This window comes from Canis lupus, chromosome 24 (assembly GCF_011100685.1).
Source record: "Canis lupus familiaris isolate Mischka breed German Shepherd chromosome 24, alternate assembly UU_Cfam_GSD_1.0, whole genome shotgun sequence".
Classification (NCBI taxonomy): Eukaryota; Metazoa; Chordata; class Mammalia; order Carnivora; family Canidae; genus Canis; species Canis lupus.
In genome coordinates this window covers 42,622,010-42,639,734 of record NC_049245.1, presented here as the reverse complement: position 1 = coordinate 42,639,734, position 17,725 = coordinate 42,622,010, and positions in this window count along the sequence as shown.

Sequence of the window (17,725 nt, the reverse complement as noted above, 5' to 3'; positions counted from 1 at the left end):
AGTAGACCCTCTTCTCCGAGGGGGCCCCGTTCCACGACCCCGGTGGATGCCCGAAACCAAGCCCTGTACACATCGTGCTTTTTCCTGCACAGACGTACCTATGACAAAGTGTAATTTATAAATTAGGCACAGTAGGAGATTAACAACAATAATAAAAAAAACTGGAATAATTATAACAATATTCTGTAATGCAAGTTATGTGGATGTGATCTCTGTCTCTCTCAAGGCATCTCTTTGGGGGTGCCCGGGAGGTGCAGTCAGTTGGGGGTCGGACTCCTGGTCTCAGCTCAGGTCTGATCTCAGGGGTGTGGGATTGAACCCCTTGTCGGGCTCCGCGCTCCGCAGGGTCGGCTTGAGTTTCTCTCCCCTTCTCCCTCTGCCGCTCCCCCGTGCTCGCTCGCTCTCTCCGTCTCTCTCTTTCAAACACCTTATTGTAGTGTATTTACCCTTCTTCTTGTGATGATGTAAAATGCTACAATGCCCACGAGGTGGGCGGCATGAGGCAGGCACGGTGACATAGCGAGAGGCACCGCTCACCCCCTGATGACCTGGCAGCAGGAGAATCACCTGCTTCCAGGCCGCAGTTGGCTGCGGGGGCCTGAAACCGCGGGGTGCAGGTGGTGGCCGAGGGGGAACCACGGTATTGTAACTTCATGTGCCACTGAGAAAAAAAATACAGCCAGCTATCATCCTAAGACAGTATTGGCTTAATTTGAATCCCAATTCTAGAGACGTTAAAATAGCATCTAAAACCCCGTTGGGGTTTTAGGCGCTGGGCGCCTGGGTTAAGCGTCTGCCTTCGGCTCAGGTCATGATCTCGGGGTGCTGGGATGGAGCCCGCCTCGGGGTCCCTGCTCAGTGTGGGGACCTGCTTCTCTCTCTCCCACTCCCCCTCCTCCTGCTTGTACTCTCAAATAAATACAATCTTTATAAAATAAAATAAAAACCCCATGGCTAGATGCCATGTGGTATCCTGGGTTGGATCCCAGAACGTGAAGAAGGGGCATTATAATGGGAAAGTGGTGAAATTCAGATAGTTGAGTGTGGCACCAGTCAGTGTTAATGTGCTAGTTTTCACAAGTGTGCCATGGGTGTGTAAAATGCTAATAGGAGCAGGGTGAAACGTCTGAGGGAACTCTGCACAGTCTTCTCAATTTTTTTTTATGTAAATCTAAGTTTATTCCAAAATAAAGTGTATTTTTTTTTAATTAATAAAATGGGGAGCTCCTGGGTGGCTCCATCATTTAAGCATCCGGCTCTTGATTTCGGCTCAGGTCATGATGTGAGGGGTCATGAGATCCTAGTCCTCTGTCGGGTTCCATGCTCAGCGGGGAGCCTGTTTGAGCTTCTCTCTCTCTCTCTCTCTCTCTCTCTCTCTCCCTCTGCCCTTCCCCTCCTCCCGCTCTCTCTCAAATAAATAAATAAATCTTTTTAAAAGAATAAAATAAATTAAAATGTCAGCCCCAGGTAAGACCCAGCTCATAACTGTGTGTGCACATCTGGCCCATGGAATTATTTTGGGAGTTAAATTTGAATTCATTCTTATCTCTTAAAAGTTGGGAGATTTCATCTAGAACCATATACCCACTTTTCCCAAAAAATCGGAGGCCCTGGCATCACTGGGCTCCTCTTCCTCACTTGGCAGGTGTCAGCCAGATCTGACTGTCCGCCACCTGGACGTGGAGCATGAGCTCTCCAGGCTGCCCCGCGCCCCGCCGCTCACTGCTGCCTCTGAAGCCTACCTCGTGCCCGTATGGACACTTGCCTGTGGGCACAAGAGTTCGTGGCCCTCGCTTTAAACCCCACATGCATGATGGCTTCAGAACAAAACAAAAACCAAAAAGAAGCTGTGGCACGCAGTGCTAGATGCCTTCCTGTTACCAAGCGTCCTTCCTCTTCTCTAACAGACGTCCTAAATCACGAGAGCCTGGATGGAATTTGGCTAAAGGACCACATTTCAGCGCCTCCATTGCACTGTGTGGGGCCGATGTAATATAAGCAGAAGTCAGTGGGTATGGCATCCATGGGTATTCTTTAAGGAGCTGACTCAGCTGAAAGGTGGGTCCTTTCATCACTCCGCATTCTTCATTCTTCCTGACTAGAATAGGGATGTGATGGCTGGAGCACCAGCAGCCGTCTTGGGACTGAAGGCAGAGGCCTAAGGAAAGCACAGCCACCTCAGCCCTGGCACCAGTGAGCCTGGAGCTGAATGCCAGTGGCTGCCGGTCCCTGCCCATGATGTGAGCAGATACACCCCACTGATAGTTGGCCTTAATTCCCACCTAATACAATAGTAAGCATTAGTGGCGTTGGCTCTGTCCCCAGGATGATTCTAAGACTTTTCCCACAATTACTCACTTAATCTCTACCATGGCCCCATCAGGCAGGTGCCATTGCTGACCCATTCCACAGATGAGACAACTGAGGTACAGAGCCAAAAGCCACAAGCTAATACGAGGCTGAGCCAGTAGTTTTAACTGCGGGGCCAAAGCTCAAGTCCAGGATACCTGAGTTCAGACATGGTGAGCGGCTGGTGCAGCTCAGGGCCAAGAGCCCAGATTCCCATCTCACATCTCCTGATAACCATGCCACATACCCTCTCAGTTTCCTTCTCTGGAGATGAGAATGAGAATTTCTCCATTTCAACAGTTTTTTTTTTTTTAAAAAAAACATCCCATGCAATTCAGATAGGAAGCATACTCCCTTTAAGGTATTTTCTTTTTAAGATTTTATTTATTTATGAGAGACACAAAGAGAAAGGCAGAGACACAGGCAGAGTGAGAAGCAGGCTCCCTTCATGCAGGGAGCCTTATGTGGGACTTGATCCCAGGACCCCGGGATCATGACCTGAGCCAAAGGCAAATGCTCAACCACTGAGCCATCCCCTTAAACTCTTTTAATCACAACAAAAATGCCACATTCTTTTCCTGCCACAGCTCACACCTGCATTCTCTGAGGGATGGTCCACATTTGCTTTCAAGCATATTTGCTCCCTGAAATTCCAGTTGGGCCAAATTAAACATCCATGATAATTTCCATATAGAATTCCATTCATCCATATAGAATTTCCTACAAACGCCCCCATGCTGAACACCTGAGAAATCACCGTGGTTGACAGTTTAAGGGTCCTGACGCCCAGTCTGCAGCCCCACCGACTGACCCCGCTGCCAGACACCTGATTCCTGTGTCCTGGAGGAGCCAGGGAACAGCCACTGTGTGCACTTCCCCTCCCTGAGAAGATGTCTCTAGTTTCGGCTGGTCTGTGTCCCCCTCCCTGTGCCTTATTGCATCTCTTCAGGTGGGAATCACCCCCTTCTCCAGGGATGGCATGTGACAGCAGGCCACAGGGACTGGTTCAGGAATGACAGGTGATCCAAGTCTGTCCAATGAGCATCAGCTGTGGGCTTTTTTTTTCTCCCTATTTTGGAAAAGACAAGTTTCTTTCTACCGAGGCTGCTACCCGGTTGTCATGGTGGGGCACCATGGGAAATAAAACCTGCCCGAGAAAAAAAAAACTGACCAGAAGAGAGCAGAAGGGAGAAATGGAAGGGTGGGGAAAACCAAGTCCTGCTGGCCCTATTTGAATTCCTAGATCTAGCCATTCCTGAACCCCCTGAATTAAAAACGTGGGTCCAGAGTCATCCAGATATGGGCTCAAAACCAGGACCTGCTACTCATTGGCCGTGGCACGTGGCATGATGGTCTTTTGCTGTTTCCTGCCCGTAGTCACTCCTCTGCCTTCTAATAATAGTATCTCACTTGCTTTGGAGAAACCATTCCTTTCTTTTGGTCCATGCAGTCCTCAGGGCTTTGATCCACTTCCCTGGTCCAGGATTGACCTTGAACCAGGGCAGAGCCATCAGGGTCACACTGGCACGTGACCAAGCTGGCCCAGTAAGAGTCAGCCCGGGGACTTGGTTGGGTGCTCCATCTGCTGAGTTTGCCAGGCTGGAAACTGAGTCTAGATCTGCTGTTTGCCGAGAATGAAGCATCATGGAAATCGGTCAAAGGCAGAGAGAGAGTCTTCCCATGACCCTGAAGTGTTCAGGGACTGGTTTTTCAGTGTCAAAAGCCAACCTATTTCTTCTTTTCCTTTTTTTCATTTTTTCTTCTAGTTTTATTGTGATATCATTAATGTACACCACCGTATAAGTTTGAGGTCTACAGCATGATGACTTGACATAGATATTGGGAAACAATCACCACGGGACACTTAGCTAACATCCATCATTTTATAGAGTCACAAAAATAATTTTTTCCCGTGGGACGCCTGGGTGGCTCTGTGATTGAGCATCTACCTTCAGCCCAGGGCATGATCCCGGGGTCCCAGGATCGAGTCCAGCAGAGAGCCTGCCTCTCCCTCCGCCTGTGTCTCTGCCTCTGTGTGTGTGTCTCTTATGAATGAATAAATAAAATCTTTAAAAAAAAAATTTTTCCCCTGCACTGAGAACTTTTAGGATCTACTCTCTCAGCAAGTTTCCAACATACAATATACAACTTTCCAATATACCAGTAAAGATACAGCCAGGTTAGCCACAGCCATCCCGGTGCACATTACAGCCCCAGGACTGACTGATCTTATAACTGCAAGTCCGGACCTTCCGACCATTTTTACTTTAGCCCCCCACGCCGCTCACCTCGTGCCGCTGGCTACCACAAATCTGATCTCTCTTGCTTTGAGTTTGGTTTATTTAGACCCCACATCGAAGTGAGGTCCTATAATATTGGTCTTTCTCCGTCTGATTGCATTTCATTGAGCATAATGCCCCCAAGGTCCATCCCGGGCCTTCTTTTTTTTGACCTGGTCGAAGTTTACTTTCTGCCACCTGCAACCGACAGCCTTGACTTGGTTGACCTTCTGCGACTCAGCTAGACACCTGCCACCTCTCAAGTGACCATGAGTTACCAACCCCCCAACACCCCTGGCACAGATGGGAGGCTGAGTCTCAGCCCTCCCCGCTGGACGCAGGGATGAAGCAGCCGTGCCCAGGGGGGCCCTTCTCATGATCCCCAAAGGAAAGCCAAGTCCCGGTTTCAGCAGCCTCAAAGCCGAGACTGTCAGGTTTTGCTGGGGGACACCCCCCTCCTCCCCCCGCAGGAAGAGCTGCAGACTTTCAAATGGCAAACGTCCCTCCCGTAAGAGGTCATGGCACACAGACCTGCCTGGACAGGCCGCCACTCAAACACGGGGCTTTTCAGGCCCTGAATAGGGTTCCTTTATTCAAGGCTTTTTAAGGAAGACACACCCTTTTCCTCCTGGCTGTGCCCTTATTTGGACTAAATCCCTGGCCAGCTCCGCACGCCGCCCAGCTCCGCGGGACGTGGACCCGGAGGGGACAGCCGGCGTCTCCCCGGAAGAGCCCGACAGGGGCCCGTCCCCAGCCCACGTGGGCAGAAGCCTGGGGCAGGTCCCAGCGTCGTGAACCCGTTGGCCCCGCCTGGGCCTGGGCAGTCGGCAAAGTCTCTCCTCAGCCTGGACTTTGGAGCCGGCCCCTAAAAGACGTGAGGTTTCGCTCAACCACCGGTTCCTGCTTTCTCGGGGAGCGGAGGCCGCACAGCATGAGGCCCGCCCGGCGCCGGGGACAGGCGTGGACCTGCGGTCCTCACTCGGCCTGTTCCAAACTTACCTCGTCCACCCCTGGAGCCACCAGGCTCAGTCACGCTTCTCTCGCCTGTTCCTTAATGTACCAAGTTCTCTGGCACCCCAGGGCCTTTGCACATGCTCCGCTGCCTGACTCCTTGCCTGCTGAGGCCTTGTGCGGCCCACGCGGCCTTCTGCTGAGGTGCCTGTCCTCTCCCGAGAGAGGGAGTCTCAGTGCACCGTCCTCATCTTGTTTCCCTCCCTCTTTCTTCGTGTTTCCTCTCTTTCGGTCTCTGTTGCTCCTTCCCCTCCCTCCCTCCCTCCCATCTTTTCTCCCTTCCTCCATCCTTCCTGTATTTTTCTTCTCTGCATCGTTATCAGAGCCACTGAGAGCACAAAGTCGCATTCATAGCCCACGGAGGAGCCTGCAACTGTCCCCTCCGCCACCCACATTCCTCTTTTCTGAGTAATAAAACCAACCAATTCCATTTTAATAAAGGAAAATGCTCTTTGCACAGAAACCATTGTCCTGTGTCCAGACAGTCGCTGACTTCCGTGGGTGCCCCGGATCCTGAGCTCGGGAGCCCAGAAACAGGAGCCTCCCGGAGATCCCCCCCAACGCCTGCAACCAAAGGACATTAGGATCTAGTCACGTCCACACCACACCCCGTGCCCAGCCTCACACACTGAGTGGCTCACAGATTGAGTAGCTCCAGCTGTTCTCCTGGCCTCACCTCAGGAGATGGGAAGACCCTTGAGGTTGGCACAGGTGAGAGTGGCAGGAGAGGGCACCTGAACATGAGGCGTGGGGAGTGGGGAAGCCCCTTTCCAACAGCGCTCAGTTTATTTATTTATTTTTAAAGATTTTATTTATTTATTAATGAGAGACACACAGAGAGAGGCGGAGACACAGGCAGAGGGAGAAGCAGGGTCCCTGCAGGGACCCCGATGCGGGACTCGATCCCAGGACCCCGGGATCACGCCCTGAGCCGAGGGAGAGGCTCCACCACTGAGCCACCCAGGCACCCCCAGTGCTCAGTGTTTTCCACTCTTATGAAATGGGGAGCGATTATCTCATGACCTAACCTAACCGGGGGTGGAAGCGGCCTCTCTCTCCCGGCCGTGCTCTCCCCTCCTGACCACACACGCCTTCCTGTCACTGACCCAGAAGAAGCTGTGTCCCCCTGGGAGTGGGCCCGCCCGGTGCCTGCCTGAACCCTCCAGAGGCCGCGGGGAAGCCAGCAGCGTGGGCCTCGCTCCCTCCGCGTGTCGCGGCCTGCCCACGATGATGGCAAATGCCGTGATTCCAATTTCTATTTAAAGGAAACACAGAGAAAGTAGCCCACAGCCCCGAGGCAGCCTCCCCTGGCGCCCAGCCTCTGAGGCTGGGGGGCTCCTTGCAGAGCTCGGGGTGCTGGGCCCTTCCTCAGAGGCTGCCCATCGGCTCCGCCGCCCAGCACTCGCCACAACGACTCCTGGTGAGTCACCACCCCCAGAGGCTCAAAGTGTGCCACAGAGGGGTGACCAGAAGTTCCACAGCACCGAACACTAGCTGCTGGGAGCCAAGGACCTGTCAGCGGTGACCTGCGTGGTGGCAGGGGGAGGGGGCATGTCACGTCTGTGTCATTTCCCTGCACCCCCACCCACCTGCCTCAATAGAGTGAGTTGAATAGTGTCCTCCTCCCCAAAATTAGTGTCCACCTAGGACCTCAGACATGTGAACTTACATGGAAGTAGGGTCTTTGCAGAAATAGTTATGATAAGGTTAGAAATAAGATCATCCCGGATTAGAGTGGACCCTAGATCAGATGGGGGTGTCCTCACACGAGACAGAACAGGACACAGAGACAGACACACAGACAGGAAGGCCATTTGCAGATGGAGGCAGAGACTGGAGAGATGTGGCCACAAGCCAAGGAACTCCAGGGATTGCCAGCCGCCACCACAAGCCAAGGGACAGACATGTGGGGTTTCTTCTTCAGAGTCTCCAGAAAGAACCGACATTGCCAATACCCTGATTTTAGACTTCTGATGGCCAGAACCGCAAGAGAATGAAATCTTGTTGCTTTACGCCACCCAGTTACTGATACCCTTTTATGGCAGCCACAGGAAACAAATACAAGCAGAGAGGACATTATATTTCTCTGTGGGGCAATATGCCCCTGATGACAGTGAACAAAGTTAGAGCTAGAGACAGTCCACTAATATGGCATCATCACTTTCTCTTCCTCCTCCTCCTCAGCACCACCACCATCAGCAGCACCATCATCACTACCACCACCACCATCATCATCCCCTATCACTATCGCCACCCCCATCACCACCATCTCCATCATCATCTCCATCACCACTATCATCACCACCGCCACCATCATCACCATCATCATCATTCCCTAGCACTATCACCACCACTACCCCAACCATCTCCATCATCATCACCATCATCACTCTCATCACCATTACCATCATCATCATCCCCACAACACCATCACCATCACCATCACCACCATCATCATAGGAATTACCCAGTAAGCATGGACTACGTGCTGTATGCTAGGCATTAGACATCCTTTCTCCAATCTTTCCAACAATTCTACAAGGCAGCTTTAATCACTTCCATTTTCTAGACTAGGAAACAAAGACTTGAGGGATTAAATAACTTGCCCTGGAGTTCTGAGCTCAGACAGCCAAATCTCCCCTCCCCATGGTTACTAGCCATGTGACCTCGGGCAAACTCCTTACCTGGCTGACCCTCAAATCCTATGTACGGGTGCCCAATTCACAGAGTTCTCAGGGAATGAGCAAGATGATGGACATAAAACCTTCATCCAGGAAATGTAGTCCCTGTTGTCATGCTTTTGCCCCAGCAGCTGCCAGAGATGGAAGGGAGGTGAAGATGGATCTCCCCGAGCGGTTGAGAGCAAAGGTCCCTGGCACATAGGCTGTGGGAGCTGGCACCAGTGCAGAACCATTGATGAAACCATAAAACCTCAGCAAGCCTGCCACACACCCCATTGAAAAATGTAAGTCAACACAGATCCAGCCCTTTCCACAGGAGCCTTCAAGCAGCAGCCTGCCTCTTGCTGTATGAGATTTGGTTTCATGAACCTGATCCAATGCTCAGAAAGGGACAATGGGCAAACCCCACCCCTACCCCTGATAAGGGCCACATTGAGCTTTCTCTGAAGCCTGCATGAGGACATAGCCAACGCTAGTTCTGCAGTTTCACCTCCACGAGGAACACGGCAGTTAGGCCAGCAGGCAGGAAGTCAGAGGGCAGGGAAGCGCAGTGAGCAGTCTCCCAGCCCCGGAAGATCAGCAACAGAGAGCTGGGGAGGGAGGACCATTCGTGCTACCTCCAGGAAGTTGCAATGTATTGAGCTCCTTCTGTTTTGCTGGGCTTTGGGCTACACCAGGAACTAGAGGGGTGCCCGGGGGGCCCAGCTGGTAAGCGGTTGCCTTTGGCTCAGGGTCCTGGGATCGAGCCCCGTGTCGTCATCCGGCTCCTGCTCAGTGAGGAGCCTGCTTCTCCTTCTCCCTCTGCCCCTCTCCCCTCTCATGCCCTCATTCTCTCTCTCAAGTAAGTAAATAAAGTCTTTTAAAAAATTAAAAACTGAAAATAAAAAAATAAAAAAAAAAAACAAGAACTGGCACACTTTCCCTGTAAACGGCCAGATAGTAAACATTTTAGTCTTTGCAAGTCAGATGGTCTCAATTCTGCTATTGTGAGCACACGGCCTGCCGTGCTGTAGACAATACGTAAATGAGCGCACGTGGCTGCGCTCCAATGCCACTTTATTTACAGAAGTAGATGTCAGGTAGATGTGTCACACAGGCCATAGTTTGTCAATGCCTGGACTAAGTGACTTAGATACAGTATATCACTTAAACGCCTCCCCAGCGTGTGCCGCCACCTGCTTGCCTCACCAACACCTATCTTTGTCTGCCCCCATCAAGCTTATTTGTTCTTTGCTGTCAACCTGGCACCTAGAAAAGCAGATGCTCGATAATGATTGATTAAATGAAGCATTTCATCCCCAACTTGCAAATTCAAAAAAAACAATAACAACAAGAAAAAAAACAAAACAGAACTGAGGTGTAGAGAGAGGCAGTAACTTGCCTAAGGTCATAAAGCTGGAAAAAGAAAGATCTAGTTCTTCAGAGATTTTGCTCAGGGAATTTGCTGTTGTAAAACCAGGGCTGCAAAGGCAAAAGCTTACAGGGGCCAGACAGAGAGTGAGAATGATGAGTAAATGAAGGAGGCCGGGGCAGGCTGATAGGGAGAGGTGGAGACTACGGCAAACTAGAGCATTGCGTCCTGTCTGAAGGCGGCGCTGCTCCTCAGCTCCAGGCAATCGTGGCCGTGTACGCCTCTGGGGCCAGCGTGGCCAGGTTTTCTGGTCTTCCTAGAGAAGCCGGAAATCCATGCTTTCATATGAAATATTCCAATTCTTAAATGTTGGCAAGCATCTGCTTTTCTTTTTTTGTAAACTCCGTGCTGGCCAAAGAAAACATGCCATTGCTTTGTGGCCTCTGGCTTAAAACTATTAAATACTTGAAAAGTTTTGTCCATGAAAGTTACTTCTTCAGTGCACCAGTCCGTAAAGCTAGCCAGCCAGCCTTCGGATTGCCAGATGCACAGAATTAGAAACTGGCAACAAGAGTGGGCCATTTGCTCCAGAACATTCTCCCACCCTAATCTCTTAACATGTAGAAGAATCAGAACCAAGACATGTTCTGGTTCATGGAAACAAGTTGCCTTTTCTAATTTTTAACATTCTCTTCAGAAGGCAAATAGGGTCCCGAAGGATGTGGAAACCTGTACTATTCTGTCTTTAAATGAAGATCAGGGGGCGTCTGGGTGGCTCAGTCAGTTAAGCATCTGCCTTCAGCTCAGGTCATGATCCTGGGGTCCTGGGATGGAGCCCCACGTCGTAGGGAGGAGGCTGCTCCTCCCCATTCCTTCTGCTCAGGCTCTCTCTCTCTCTCTTTCAAATAAATTCGTAAAAAAAAAAAAAAAAGAAGTGAAGATCAGGACCCACACCCACCTGGAGCTAACCCCACAAGAAGATACAGGGTAGTGGGGCGTCTGGGTTGCTCAGTGGTTGAGCATCTACATTTGGCTCAGGGCGTGATCTCGGGGACCTGGGATCGAGTCCCACATCGGCCTCCCTGCATGGAGCCTGCTTCTCCTTCTGCCTGTGTCTCTGCCTCTCTCTGTGTGTCTCTCTTGAATAAATAAATAAGATCTTGAAGGAGAAGGAGAAGAAGAAGAAGAAAAGAAGAAGAAGAAGAAGAAGAAGAAGAAAGAAGAAGAAGAAGAAGAAGAAGAAGAAGAAAGAAGAAGAAGAAGAAGAAGAAGAAGAAACAGAGTACCTTCCCATTTCCCCAGGTGAGAATGCCTTCTCCTGGGGGATGAACATCTGTGGTTTATTCCTTCCCAATGCTCCACCTCCACTCTGGTAAATGACTCCTTCCTATCTTTGGGGGGCTGCCCCTCCCCCTGTATGGTTCTGGTCGAGCCCTCAATCATACATTTCCCCACACCCCCAGTTGGGGAAGGACAGGGATCCAGCCTGGCCAATCACACCACTGCATCCCCCTGGCCATCCTGATTGGCCCGAGAGTACATGCACATGACCCCGGCTGGACCAGTCGGAGCCCTGCCCTGGGATTGTAAAGGCAGACTCTGAGAAACCCAAGCTCCCTCGTGCTCCCTCCAAGCAGGGATGTGCTTGCCCTGGGCAGGTGGTTCTGAGTGTAAGCCTGGCTCTGTCAATGTCCACGGTCCTCCCCACCTTTGCACAGCTGCACGAACGAAGTCCCTCTGTGAGAGATCAGCAAGAGGCCACATAGAAAGTTTCCTGATGATGACATGTAAATCCATGATCCACCCCTGGGCTTCCCACTTCTATGAGCCAAACAGTGACTTTTTTTGGCTTTAGCTACTTCGGATTGGGGTTTATCCCAGGAACTAAAATACTCTGCCCCCTGACTGTGCCATCAGTGTCAGTGATGGCCTAACTGTAGCCAGCTGCTCTGGAGGGCTTCAAGATCATCAAAGTCAGCTCCCTCCAGAGCTCAGTCTTACAGGGATAATTAAAGAGAGATGGCCAATGGCTGGGGCCCACTTCAGGTTTTAAGAATACCAGTACTTCATAAATGTATCTGCCAAAATATTCCTGATTGCAGAGAAGAAAAGCAAAAAAGTTATCTGAAGGTCTGGATGATTTGGCTGAAACCTGCTTGACATTTTATTTTTTATAAAGCCCTGTGTTTTAACTTAAACATCTATGATGAAGTTTGGCATTCTACTCCATGATATACCGGCACTCGTCTTAATTTGTCTCAAAAGGGCTTCTCGGGGCACCTGGCTGGCTCAGTCAGAGGAGTACGCAACTCTTGGTCTCGGAGTCTTGAGTTTGAGTCCCTCATGGGGTGTAGAGATTACTTAAATTAATAAAAACTTCAGGACGCCTGGGTGGCTCAGCAGTTTGGACACCTGCCTTCGGCCCACGGCGTGATCCTGGAAACCCGGGATCGAGTCCCACGTCGGGCTCCCCGCAGGGAGCCTGCTTCTCCCTCTGCCTGTGTCCCTGCCTCCCCCTCTGTGTCTCTCATGAATAAATAAATAAATCCTTTAAATAAATAAATAAGTGACCACTGTGGAAAGCAAGGATAAAAGTTCTACCGGCCTTCAAGCCAAGAAGCAATGCCTCGGGGGGCCCTAAGGTTTATTCTCTAGAGCATTTCAGCTGGCCTACTCTTGCCTGCCCTACATCCCCGCAGTTCACAGGCACACACTCCTATTGACACAGTCTGGAGACAATCAGTCTTTGAAGGAAGATCTCATCATGGCACCCTAAGTTAGTATGCCACGGCTAGCAGCTTCTGTGGCTACTCTGTGGGCCCAGCCTCTAATCCAGCTCTGCCTCCAACAGCCTGTGTGCCCCCAGCTCGTGAAGGAAAATACATATACCTCTGTCCTCTCCCCTTCAGTCAGATGTGTGAACACAAAATTCCATCAAAATGACAGTCCTGGGTGTCATCTACCTGCATCAATACTATTTCACCAACCTCACCTGAGTACCTAGGATGTGGAAGGCCCAGAAAATGCAAATGAACTGAATGCAGTGGGCTCCCCCATGAGCTCCCAGGCTCTGGTGTCAGCGGCAACCCTGCTGAGAGACACAGTGGAGACAGGCGGCTGTTTGGCGCTGTGAGTCCACAGAGAGCGAAGGAGCACTTGCATCCCCTGTGCTGAGCATTGTATATATTTGAGACACAAGATTTGGACACGAGAGGCACCTACGTGGAGGCCAAAAAAGAGGCTTCTATCCTAGACTTACTGGAGTGTTTAGCACTCCAGGGGTTCAGGACAGTCCCACCTGCAGAGACACACAGGAATGATTCCTCACCATCCATTTCATTTATTCAACAAAGTTAGTGAAAATCTACCGAGCACCTATTAGGTGCTCCACATTGTCATAGAAGGGATACAGTGGAGAAGAGGACTAAGTCCCTGCCCAGGGACTTTCTTGCACTAGATTAACACCTAGTTAATTTACTTTTAAATAATATACTATTACTATTATTGCTCATAATAATATAAAAGCACGTGTGTAGCACTCACCCCACACCCAGCCCGGTTCTAAGTTCTTATTTGTTCAATCTTCATAACCACCATGTTTACTAACATCTTCATTCTGTAGTTGGAAAAAACAGAGGCTCGGAGAAGTCAAGTAACTTGCTGAAAGTCCCAGAGCCAGGTTATTGAACTTAGAAAGTCTGGCCCAGGGGGTACCTGGGTGGCTCAGTGGGTTAAGCGTCTGCCTTTGGCTCAGACCTTGATCCCGGGGTCCTGGGATAGAGTCCCTCATCAGGCTCCCTGCTCAGTGGGAGAATCTGCTTCTCCCTCTGCCCATCCCCCCTGCTCACAATCTCTCTTTCTCTCTCTCAAATCAATAAATGAAATCTTTAAAAAAGGGAAAAAAAGTCCGGCCTGGGTATGTACCATCCACTACTACTACTGCTCCACTAATGATCATCGCTCTGCTAATCATGAACCGTTGCCATGTCCCGGGCACTACCCTAAGCACCTGTGTATACTCAAGCATGGACTGAGCATCTACAATTTACCAGGCACAACATTTCTACGAGAAAGGTTTGTTTCCATTTCTTATGCAAGTAAACTGAGGCTTAGAGAGGATAAAGGGCTTGCCCAAATTATTGGTGCTGGTTTGAGGCAAAAGTAAAACCCCATGTTTTCATGACCCATGCACTTGGCTGTTTAAACATGCACTCTACTGCCTCCCCAGGATATAATTTTGGTTATTTGGAATGTTTAAACAGACCCAATGAATATTTAAACAAATCATCCATATTAAATTTTGGGTTGTAGCCCTCAATTATTACATTTCTCTGCTCTCCCATCCCGGAAACTGATATTTTCTTATTTGCTTGCCCAGAGGGCCACGAAAATGAGAATCGACGTCGCTCCAAGAGCAAATATCAATTTTCACTTTTGGAAAATAACCTGACATTGCCTCCAGGATAAGGCGGTGCCTTTTGCTCTGAACTGGAAAGAGGAAAAGAAAGCGTCTTGTAAAGGCCCACTCATGCTTTCCCAGCCAAGCACGCTCCTCTCCCCGCCCGGGGTTCTGAGCCCGCTGCTGGGCAGGCTGCATCGCTCCCTGGCTGGCAGCCTCGCAGGTTGCTAAGCCTGAGGGCGAAGGCGGCTGGTAAGTGAGCCCCAGAGTCCTCAAGGGGTGGGGGGGGGCTTCCTTACCCGAAAGTTCCTTTCCACACCCAGGGCAGGGTGACACCCCAGCCCCACCCCTGCAGGCCCTAATGACCACCTTCCTTGGCCATCAATTGAGCCCCGTGGGTCAGCAGGCTGGGGAGACCGCTGGGACATAGACAGCATCATGACTGACAGTGGAAGAAGCTTCCACAAGCTTGGAGACATTCTAGGCAATGGCAGGCCACACAGTGCCTTCTCCCAGGGGGACCTTCCCTCCACCCCAACCCCCCCCTTTCACTGGCTAGCTCTTGCTCATCCACCAGACCTTAACACCCGCTGCTCCCTCCGTCTGCAATGCTCTTTCCCCAAGTTCCCCCATGGCTGGCTCTTTCCCATCAGTCAGAGCTCCACTCAAGGGGGGGCTTCCTCAGAAAGGAGCACCTCCTTGGGTCACCTCCTCAAATAGCGCCTCCCTGTTCCCACCTGAAGTCAGCCCTCTCTGCACCTTACCCTTCTTTCCTGTCTGTTTTGGCACTTCCCTCCGAGTGAGAAGATTTTGCTCTTTCCAGTCTTCCCACTAAGTCAGCATGAGAGAAACACCAGTTCCTCCCCAAGTCCCAAGGAACTTGCCCATTGGAAAGGTTCGTTGTGCTCTGCTTCCTTCACATCTAAAAAACAAAAACAAAACAAACAAAAAAACCACCCCAACAAGACAGGTGACTCCAGGCTTGCTGGAGCCCAGTCACTTTGTAGAAGAACCCAGAGAGCAGGAAATCTAAAAGAATAATTCCCCTTCTCCAGCCAGCTTGACATAGCCCTGCATGGACCAAGCCAAAACCCAACAGAATCTAGAAACCAGGAAGCGAGTCTCTGTCTGCCTCAGAAACCTCACTCTGCAAACTTTCCTAAACCCCAGACCTGAAGAGAGGCAGTGAAAAGCAGTGTTTGGGAAGCTTTGGAGAAACACACACAGGCTTGAGTGCCAGCCCCACGCCTTGCAAACAGTGTGCCCTGGGGCGGGCTGCCTCACCTCCTGTGCCTCAGTTTCCTCTTCCGTAAAAGGAGGCGGTGGGGAGGATGATAGATAACAGGTAGCACAGTGCCCAGCATGTAGTAAGCTCTCAATACACTGTGGGTTTTGACACCAATAACTAAAATCTCTGTCTCAAAAGCTTTGAGATCTTTTCCCTTGAAAATGTCTCTGTTTCTCTTCTCCCTTTGGCTCTGCTTTTATGTGAAACTTCATTCTGATGCATCTGGTTACCTCCTGCAACACTGCTCCAAGTCTGGTTTGTTAAAGCTATTTGAAGTAGAATTTGCTACTGGAGTTGGCACTTGGGCCTTTATTTTTTATTTTAATTTATTTTATTTTATTTTATTTTATTTTATTTTATTATCTTATCTTATTTTATTTTATTTTAATGAGTTTTCTCCCCTTTCTTTTTCTTTTTAAAAATAAGTCCTTTTTTTCTCCCCCTGAGTGCGTTTATTTTCTCAAAAGAGACAATTCATGTTTTGCCAAGGAGAAAACACACAAACATGCCTGGTCTCCAAGCTGTAGCGGTTGGGGCTGTCCCCCGAGCCCAGGAGAAAGGTGTGGGCTGGGTATGTGGCTCCGGCAGGAAGATGCGGGCTGGGGGAGGGCAGGGGACACATGTCAAGGCACAGGTGGAGCGCAGACCCCAGGCTGCACCCAGGAGGCAAGCCCAGAAGGCCCCACCGCTGTGGCCTCCACTCCTAGGGACCCCACTGGCCCGCATGGGGAGGTGGCACAGTCTGCCGGGTGACAGCCCGCCTTCGGGTGAAGATAAGACTGGGTCACAGCAACTTCGAGCCTCTGCCCCTACCTGCACCTGCTGCACCTGCTTCAGCCAGTCCAGGTACTCCTGCCTTCCACTGTGATTGGTTCAGGCTGCACGGGCGTTGGTCCAACCAGCCTCGAGGTCGGGCTTTCATTCCCGTCTTGGGGAGACTTCCTTCCCCTCCTCTCCCCCTCCTTCTGAAGATCAGATACTTTAATAAGAATAAAATTCAAAAAAAAAAAAAAAAAGAATAAAATTCATTCTTTGGAGGTGACTGGGGGGCTCAGTTGAGCATCTGCCTTCGACGGGGGTCATGACCCCCCAGGAACCCAGGGTCCTGGGTTCGAGCCCCTGTTGGGCTCCTCACTCAGCAAGGAAGGGGTCTGCTTCTCCCTCTCCCTCTGCCGGCAGCTCCCCCTGCTTGTGCTTTCTTGCATGCTCTGTCAAATAAATAAATAAAATCTTTTTAAAAGGGATGCCTGGGTGGCTCAGCGGTTAAGCGTCTGCCTTTGGCTCAGGTCCTGATCCTGGGATCCAGGATCGAGTCCCACATCAGGCTCCTTGCGGGGAGCCTGCTTCTCTCTGTGTCTCTTATGAATAAATAAAATATTTTTTTAAAAATCTTTTAAAAAAATAAAATAAATAAAATTTATTTTTTGATAAGAAGAAAAAAGATAGAATTGAGACCCAAGTCCATTAGTTCCAAAACCTCCATGAGCTATACTGTCTACCACACCGCTATCATAACTACACTTGACATTCATGCTTTGAGGCCCCGACGTGAAGACACTTGGTGTTTGTATTAACTGGAGGATAATAGGTGTTTGGTGTGTGTCTGTTTTTCTAGTTTCAAAGAAACAGCACGGTAACAAAACCAAAAACCACAGTTGAAAGCAGCTGGAGACTTTCCAAATGTCTTTTAAAAATGCCCAGGGGAGGAATATTATCAGAGCGATGAGCAAAATTATCTGACATGCCTCTCGAAGCTGCTCCCTTCGGGGATGTTCCTGGACCTATTGAGAAAGACAACCCATCTTCCCCTTGAGGTTACAGTGAAGCTCTATGAGCTGCTGAGGGCCACCTCACAGAGTCTAGAAAGCAGAAAAGAGAGAGAAAACTCGAGGAAGTGAGAGAGGAGAAAGAGAGCGAGAAAGGCTGAGAGAGAGAAAGCTGGTGCCGTCTCGCAAGCCCGTGGAACCACCTCTGGAACGTTCTTATTTATGAGAGTCACCAACAGATTACTGTTTCTGTTGAAACTAGCTTGAGCTGGGTTTCAGTTAAGCATCAAGAAAAAGGAGAATAAAAAAAAAGAAAAAGAAAAAGGAGAATAATGCACTGGGCCCATGAGGATTTTCCTTCACCAGTTGTGATATAAAAACAAGTCATGAATTTTCATCTATTTGTGTGTTTTTTTTTCTTCAAAGTCACATATAAGATGTGATTTAACCAGTTTTATCACAAGAATACTTTTTTTTTTTTTTTTTTAAGGTGAAACTCTTCCCTTTCTTTGGAACAGTTGACTTTGACCTCTTTCCTGAAAGCCAGATGCCTGAAGTGCTCAAAAACCAGTCCTCTGTTGCAGGCCCCTTCCCCAGGCTC